The sequence below is a fragment of the Suricata suricatta genome, chromosome 6 (genome assembly GCF_006229205.1).
Source record: "Suricata suricatta isolate VVHF042 chromosome 6, meerkat_22Aug2017_6uvM2_HiC, whole genome shotgun sequence".
NCBI classification, from domain to species: Eukaryota; Metazoa; Chordata; class Mammalia; order Carnivora; family Herpestidae; genus Suricata; species Suricata suricatta.
Genome location: NC_043705.1, coordinates 44,143,847 through 44,152,871, shown reverse-complemented (window position 1 = coordinate 44,152,871; position 9,025 = coordinate 44,143,847). Strand labels below are relative to the sequence as shown.

Genomic DNA, 9,025 nt, shown 5'->3' with positions numbered 1-9,025 from the left:
TTTTCCTGCTTTGTCTGCCTGCATATTGTATATTTGTTTAAAAATATTCTCTACTTTTAGTCCATGTAAGTTTCATTTAGAAAGACATGCATTTATATTTTGTTTCTGTAATATTCTACTGTAGGTGAAATCTTTTTTTTAAAAATCAAAGGACTGGGTAGATAAGAATATATGAATGACTAATATTCAGAAGATTTAAACCATTGTGATGGCATGTGTTCCCCAAATGGTAATATCTTGCAATGGCACACAGATTTAAGGGATAAAGGTATACCTCAGACATCAAAAAAAAAACAAAAAAAAACAAACAAAAAACAACAAAAAAAATGTGGGCACTCATATATAGGATTTTTTAAAACAAAAACATGCATGAATTTGTTTTATTTTAATAATGTATAAATTCTTTTACCAATTAACTAAGCATATTACATGTTCCAGACAATGAGGATATAGCTGTGTATAAGACACACAAATTATGCCTTCACGGAGCTCTCACTTCACTTGTATCATGGTTATCACTTAAGGTCAAAACTTACATATTTAACTCACTGGTTTTGGGGGAGAGGGTATTTTGTTTTTACTTGCTACTCCTGATTTTTTATTGTGAAAAAAAGTCATAAAATTTACCCTCCCAACAATTTCCTAGTTTACAGTATAAAGTCAACCACATGCACACAGTTGGTTTAAGAGATCACCAGAACCTTCCCATACTATATGACTTAAACTTTACGTGAAACTCTACACCCACCAAACAACTCCCTACCTCCTTCTACCCCCAGCCCCTGGAAGCCATCATTTATGCTTTGTGTCTTTATCCTACTCATTGTTTTTAATAGCTATCTAGTACTCTAGTATTTATGTGCTATCCTCATATAATACATAAATATAAACAATAGATATTATACGGATATAGAAAATGATAGCTGTAGTACTATAGATAATCCTAACTCACAGAAGACATTTTTATCATGCTTAGATATATGCTCTGTCTGGAATATATTTTTAGTATTTGTTCAAATTTCTTTTCTTCTAGGTGGATCAGTGTGTTAGTATGACCTGTTAAATAAGTCTCTATGAAGGACAGATACCATATATTTTCACTCATAAGTATAACAGGAGAAACTTAGCAGAGAACCATGGGGGAGGAGAAGGAGAAAAAATAATTGGGGAGAGGGAGGGAGGCAAACCATGAGAGACTCTTAAATACTGAGAACAAACTGAAGGCTGATAGGGAAGGGGGTGAAGGGAAGATGGGTGATGGGCATGGAGGAGGTCACTTGTGGGAATGAGCACTGGGTGTTACATGGAAACCAACTTGATGATAAACTATAAAAGATAAATAAATAAATAAGTCTCTACATGTCCACTGAACTGGAAAAAAAAAAAACCACTGTCTCACATTAAGTTCTCAAATATTCTTTTTTTTTAATGTTTTATTTATTTTTGATACAGAGAGAGACAGGCATGAGAGGGGGAGGGGCAGAGAGAGAAGGAGACACAGAACGGGAAGCAGGCTCCAGGCTCTGAGCTAGCTGTCAGCACAGAGCCTGTCGCGGGGCTCGAACCCACGAACGTGAGATCTGACCTGAGCCGAAGTCGGAGGCTTAACCGACTGAGCCACCCAGGCGCCCCGAGTTCTCAAATATTCTTTATTCTGTTTCTAAACTGTCTATTCTTATCCAACAATCTGTATGTGAAATTGTTTACTAAAAAAATACTAGTCTATTACAGTAGCTTGACAATGTATTTTAACACCTAGTAAAGCAAATCCACATTGGTCACTCTGTTTATAAAACAGTCATGGCTATTCTTAGTGATTACTCCATTTGAAATTTAAGACAATTTTATCCAGTTCTAAACTTAAACCATTTTTATAGTAATTAGAATTACACTAAAGTAGCATATAAATTTGAAAGCACCAATATTTCCATGTTAAAGCTTCCTATTAAAATATATATTGTATTGTTTCATTTGATTGCATCATGTTTCATACCCTTGCATAATATTTTCCCATGGAATCTTCACCTTATTTGTTAATTTATCCCTAACATGTTTTGTCCCCGATAACAAATAAAATTTTTCTGCAGTTTTAGAAAAAAGCAACAGATTATTGTATATTTGTATACCAACCACCTTCCTTGTTCTATTATAAAATTATAGTCATTTAGTAAGGTGTCAACAGTTTCTTAGGTATTATGAATTATTTCTTTCAGCAAGTATAACACATGTAATTTTGGAGACTTATTGAGTTGATTGTGATTCCAAAACAAAATTAAATCATACTAATGGTAGAAAACACTGCCTTATTCTGGATTTTAGTAGAAATGGCTTTATTATTGCACCTTTCATATGCTATTTATTCTTGGTGTGTAGAAAAAAGCTTTATCATATTTATTTATTTTTCCTTATTCTAAGTTTCACTTTATTTACTTATTATTTTTTAGAGAGAGAGAATAGGGGAGAGGAGCAGAGAGAGAGAGAGAGAGAGAATATCTCTAGCAGACTCCATACTCAGCACAAAGGCCTATGTGGGGCTCAACTCCATGACCTGAGCTGAAATCAAGAGTCAGATGCTCAACCAACTGAGCCACCCAGGTGCTGCCCCTAAGTTTCACTTTAGATCAAAATCTTTACTAAAGCTTATTAGCTTTCTTTTCTTGAAATGGGTAGGATACTATATGTAAACTTTATATAAGCTTAATTTTTTTAATTTACATACATAATGAATTATGTTGATAGACTAATGTATTCCTGAAATAATCTATGTGTTGTTCTTTTGACAGCCTACTAAATTTGATTTACTATTCAAGATTTTTATCTGCATATATATATGTGTGTGATATTAGTTCATAGTTTTATTTTATACTATCTTTATTAAGACTTGGTACTGAAATTATGCTTACTTTATAAACTTAAGTAAGTTGATTTTTATCACTTTTATGTTTTGCAATAGTTTTCAGTTATTAGAGGCCATAAATAACTCGAATTTTGAAACCATAGGAGCATAATGTGTGTAATGAGACAACTACATAACCTTTCCTATGTTGATGAATCAAGACTTATATATCTAAGAAAATGCTTTAAAATAAATAAATTGGTGGCTCCTAGGTGGTTCAGTCCATTAAGGCCAGCTCTTGATTTCAGCTCAGGTCATGATCTCACAGTTAGATCAAGCTGTGCATCAGCTCTAAGCTGACAGTGTAGAGCCAATTTCGGATTCTCCCCCTCCCACTCCCCTTCCCTCTCTCCCTCTCTCCCTCTCTCCCTCTCTCCCTCCCTCCCTCTCTCCTCCCTCTCCCAAATTCTGGAAGAGGCAAGCTGCCCTATCAAGAAACCCATGGAGTAAGGAACTGCTATCTCTGGCCAACAGCCAGCAAGGACTTGTGGCCTGTTAATGGTCATGTTAGGAGGATGCAATAAACTTTTCAGTGGTCAGGAAAAAGACTTCTTTGGTAAATAGAGTATTTATGTTCTGATTTCCCATCACAAAATGATAAAGTTACAGATTTTACAGAGGGAGATTTTTTTAATAAAATTTCAATGAATATGTGGTTTGACTAATTCTACTATTTTTGTAATTTTTTTGTAATTTTTAAAAAAAATTTGTTGCATTTACTTATTTTTGAGAGACAGAGTGTGAACAGGGGAGGGACAGAGAGAGAGGGAGACACAGAATCTGAAGCAGGCTCCAGGCTCTGAGCTAGCTGTCAGCACGGAACCTTACATGGGGCTCAAACCAATGAACCGTGAGATCATGACCTGAGCAGTAGTCGGATGCTTAACCAACTGAGCCACCCAGGAGCCCCCTATTTTTTTATTATGGATACTTAACACCTATCAGTTTTGTCACCTTTTTTTCTCTGAGTGTCATCTCTTAGAAAAACAATTCCTTTTCTCAGCAGCTGAAAAGCCAACAGCAAAATCACGTTTTGGTATCCCTCTAATGTAGAATGATGAAACGGAGATGCCAACACTAGGGCTTCCTGTCTTGTTACAATCATCTGAGAAACACTGAGGCAAAAAAACAGCACTCATGAGGAAAATCCATTTTCTGCCCTTTTCCTGTTGACTTCCCAACACCCACAGATGCTAGTTTGTGCACTTGCGGACACACCCACACACACAAACACAAATACACACAGTTCTAACAAACCACTGCGCTGCAGAACTCAGTGTGACTCTAAACAGTTAAGTGCATCTGATTAATGAGAATGTTATTTTTATATTTGTTTACCCAAAACAGAGACAGCAGAACCACATTTGAACTATTTTGTTCTTTAATGAGAAAGAGAATCTTAATGAGATTCAGTTTCACTTCTTGATGTCTGCCAGTGTGTGATCTCTTACCATAGCCTTGGTCTGATTGCAGTTGGCAAGACAGCAATGAAAGGCAGAAATAAAATAGCCCATCTCAATAAGGAAACAATGCTTTTAAGAAAGTGCAGTCTATAGAGAATGATACAGAAGGAATTAGATCACCCACCCTATCTTATTAATTACAAACCATTTAAAAGTTGAAAGTTTGACTTAAATGTTAAAAACACAACCTAATTTCTAAAAGATGATCACATTTTTTGATTAATGAGGCAATTTAAAGCTCCCTCGATTTTTCTCAAGAAATTTAAAAACAAAATAACATTTTACATTTCACATTTAATTGCTCTAAAATTAAACCAGACTTTGCTGTTACCCTATCATGTGACTAGAAACTCAGTCTCCAATCTCTTAAAGAGTCTGTCGTTAATATAAATGTATTATATAGGAGCAGATAGGAGAAATCAAGGGAAAGAAGCAAGTGTGAAGGAAGCACAACTTTTTTCCCTAAGCGTATCAAAAATCGGTAGTAGCACTGTGGTATGACTAGGAGTGTCTCTGTGAGATTGAATGGAGGATGTGCAGTATGATAGAAAGAAAATCACTAATTTTGCTTTGCTATGCTATTCTGCAAAGGATAAGAGCAAGAAAGAGCAAAAAAGCAAAATTAAGGCCTTTTGCCCCAGAGCCTGTCTACCTTTCATGTCATCAGTTTAACTGATTCTATCACATAGCTGAATTCCCTGGCTTATAGAAATAGCCAAAATTTAAAGACCTGGCTGAACTGTATTCTATCTGCTCTTATCCAAATGACTTTTGCTTAAATTTGTCTCAGGGCTTAAAGGACAGTTGCTTAGTAAGCAATATATGAATGCAAAAGTCTAGAACTAAGGTCAAGCTTCTCCCAAATGTGGGGCCATTTTTTTTTATCAGGCACATCAACAAAATACAGCCCTGTTAATTCAGCAAACAAAGATGTTGTGTCTCCTAGGAGAGAAATACAATAAATGCAGATGATGAGAATTTCCACGTGGGTCTAGGCCTGAGCAGATAACCTTCATACCGGTACTAATGTCTGGCTGGCGGCCTTCTCCCAGGATGGTATTGCTAGTCACAGCCACTTTGCCTGTAGCCCAAGTAATGAAGATTTCAGAAGCAAATAAATTTAAGCAAGTGAGCAATTAGTCAGTTAATAAATATGCTTTAAGCCCTTGAAGAGCTCAGCACTGTGCTAGAAAGATATGTGCAGACAGAGAGATAGAACAAAACCTTGAGAAACTTGCAATTATCCAACAGAGAAAGACAAATTATGAGTTACTAAGGAGGGAAAAAAAACCTCAGATGATGGTTTGATTTTAGAACTTTGGACAAATCAGTAAACTCTGGGTCTCTATCTCCTCAAAGAGTAATCAAGGAGAGTGAACTAAATTATTTCTGCTAAAGATGTAATGATTCCATGAATTAGGTTATGAATTATATGTTCCTGAATAGGAACGGTTTATGTACTATGTAAGACCATCTTGGCCCAAATCCTGACCCTATCACGTATTGTGAGAAGTTGAATAAAGAACTTAATGGTGTTAAGCATAAATTTCCTCAGCCATCAAATAGGGATATTAATAGTTTTGCATCATTATATAAGGAAGCTGATGTGAGGTGATGCTCTTTTGGAGCTAGCTATTACTGTGAAATAAATCACCCCCAATCCCATGGCTTAAAACAATTCCCATGGATTATTCTTTGAGTCTATGGAACATCTGGGTGTTTCTGTTAGTGTCAGCTGGGCTCACTCTTACATCAACAATCAGTTGTGTATTAAACAGGCAGCTCTCTTGCATCTTGAGGGGTTAACTGGTAGAATCTGGCCCAAGATGGTCCTAGCAAGGACAACTGGCCTCTTTCCCACATGGATTACATCTTCCAACAGGTAGTGCAGGTCTTATCACATGGCACTGGTGGAGTTCCAAGAGAAAGACCCCTTGAGGCCTTCACTCACAACCAGCACACTGCTATCTCAAGCACATTCTGTAATCCAAAGCAAATGTAAGATCCTACATTCAAGGGATGGAGAAATAAACCTCACTTCTTGGTGGACAAATAGATGTGCATACCTGAGAGAGGGGAGAGGGTGGGAGAGTGTTAAAGAATCAAGGCTGCATTTCCAATTGATCTACTACTTTAATTAAAGGGCTTAAAGTGCTTAGTGGTTAAGTAAACACCAGTCATTGCCTTTCCAAGTTGAAAAGGAAACAGTTTCTGCTAGAATGAGAAATAGGCAACAGAGAACATAATGTTTGAGTGAGGAATTGGTAAGATTTGACAATGTAGCGCTTAGTAACAGATGTTGGAGGTGTATCAGAAGTATCAGAAAGGAAAGGTAGACCTTGATGGACTCCATTAGCTTTAGGGGTCTTTGGCCATCTCTACCAAATTAGAGTTCTAACCTGCCAACTTGTCCTCTGTTCTTTTAAGTACATGGATTAAGAAAGGAAAGCAAACAAGTCTTCAGACTATCTGTTTACTAAGCAGTCTAGGCTAATTCAGGGCTAATAATTAAAGGTGAGACCCTATTTTAGCTGTACATGAGAAAGTGATAGCTATTCTAGAAAGCAAATGTGGACAATGCAAAGATATGTTCCAAGACCTCCTAAAAGAAATGTCCGTGTTTATGGTCTACTACTAATTACTTTAGTAGGAGGACTTGCAGATTATAGAGGAAAACGTTGGGAAGAAGAAAAGCTTTTCCATGCCTCCCTCCTCTAACAGTACAGACTAATTCTAGGAACCAACAAAGTTGTGCACATTTTTTTTCATAAACACTTGGCAATATATTGTGAGGTTTCGGGATAGAAAGAGAAAATGACCAACCATAGCAAAATTCCTTTCACTAGATTCAACTATATAATCAATAATTTTTAAACACCATTTATATTCAATTCCATACAAGTACTATTCTTGCTCCACTTAGAAATATGGTAGAAATTTCGTGATTTAGGTACAGAAAACACTAACAATGATAAACAATACTTTGGACACTGATAACCCTTCAATATGAATAATATCTAACAAGTTGTAGTAACCAAAAAATGCTTGTTTTATCAAAATTGGGCATTGTACCCAATTTCCAATTATACCTCTGCTTATGTGCAGTCTAGTAGAGTGGACTAAAATCAGTGTTTAGAGATAGAGATCCTGGGTTTATGTACAGCTCTCATGCTACATAGGCCATGGAAAAGTATTTTCACTTCTTTAGGCCTCAGTTTTATCTGTAAGTTAAGTTTCAGAAATACCTTTATTATAGGTTTATTGTATGAAACAGAATAAAATTTGTTTTTAAACAATGATTTATTATAAATAAATTGATATACAAATTTACTTAGCACCAAGTAAATACCCAGCACTATACTCAGTACTAATAATTCAGAGATGAGGGGCACTGGAGTAGCTCAGTAGGATGAGCTTCCAACTCTTGATTCTATAGCATGGGCTCCAGTCATGATCCAGGGTCATGGGATTAATCCTGATGTCAGACTCCAGGCTGAGTATGGAGCCTGCTTGAGATTCTCTCTCTCTCTCTTCCCCTCTGCCCCTCTCCCCGACATGCTTTCGCTCTCTCGCTCTCTCTCTCTCTAAAAAAAAAAATTAAAATTTTTAAAGAATAACCCAGAGATGAATAAAAATGGGCTCTGTCCTCAAGGAACTTACAGCCTATTTTGAGAAATACTGATAATTAGCTGTAAAACTAAGTGTGATAAATGGTAACAAATTGTTAGGAAAACCCAGAAGGAGAGGTTAATTAAGAAAGTAGGCAGATGGATGAGCCAAAAAAGCTAACAAGTAAGATGTAACATAGAACTGGGCCTTCAAGTATGACTAGAAATTTGCCCAGCTAATCAGCTGAGAGAGAGGCAAACTCATCATGAACCTAACTTAGGGGACAGGGAAAAGCACCTGGGAAACAGCAACCTGGCTCTTTGTCTAGAGCATGCAGGACGTGGTAACAAGAAGTGATACACAAGTTGTCAGAGTAAAGGTGTGAGTTGGGCCCAATTGTAAAACATCTCTTCGATGTGAAACAAGTCAGCACTGCATTTAATGGTTATATGAGGCCATCAGAGTTTTTTGAGCAGAAAATAAAATAATAATGCCTTGGTGTTAGGAAGACTTCTGTTTTCCTTTTTTTTTTTTTTGAGACATTATAAAGGACAAATTGAAAAACCTAAATTGGTTATAAAAGTGGGGTGGTTTTTTATTTGTTTAGGGTTTTTTTTTGACATTAATCTGGAGAAGGAATGAGACACTGGGTAGAATATGAGACTGGGCAGGGTTGTTTGAAAAGATGAATTTCAGAGTTATTTCAGAGGAAAAGGACACTAACATTATAACAGATGAAATGTAGAAAGTGAGAGAAATTAAGGATGACTCAGAGGCTTCTACCAGGGGAACTGTGTAGAGAGCAGTCCCATTAACCAAGACACTATGTCCAGAAAGAGGGATGTATTTTGGAAAAGAAGAAGAGAATGTGTTCAATTCAGGGTAAGTTGAGTTTAACAAGCCAGCAGGATATCCAGATGGAAATGTCCAGAAGGCTGGGCACAGATGCAAAGTGAGCAATTTACTTTTCCCTTCTTTCTTCCATCACAAAATGGATAGGATATTGCTTGCCTCTTCTCTCCAAGGACCGTGGAGAGGATTAATGAGGCAGTGCTCA

General features: G+C 36.6%; 1 protein-coding gene across 1 annotated transcript in view; it reads left to right on the top strand.

The window, feature by feature from the left end:
* The window catches only part of LOC115293430, a gene marked incomplete at its 5' end in the record, with an annotated part of 450,889 nt that overhangs the window by 264,708 nt on the left and 177,156 nt on the right, over positions 1-9,025 (top strand).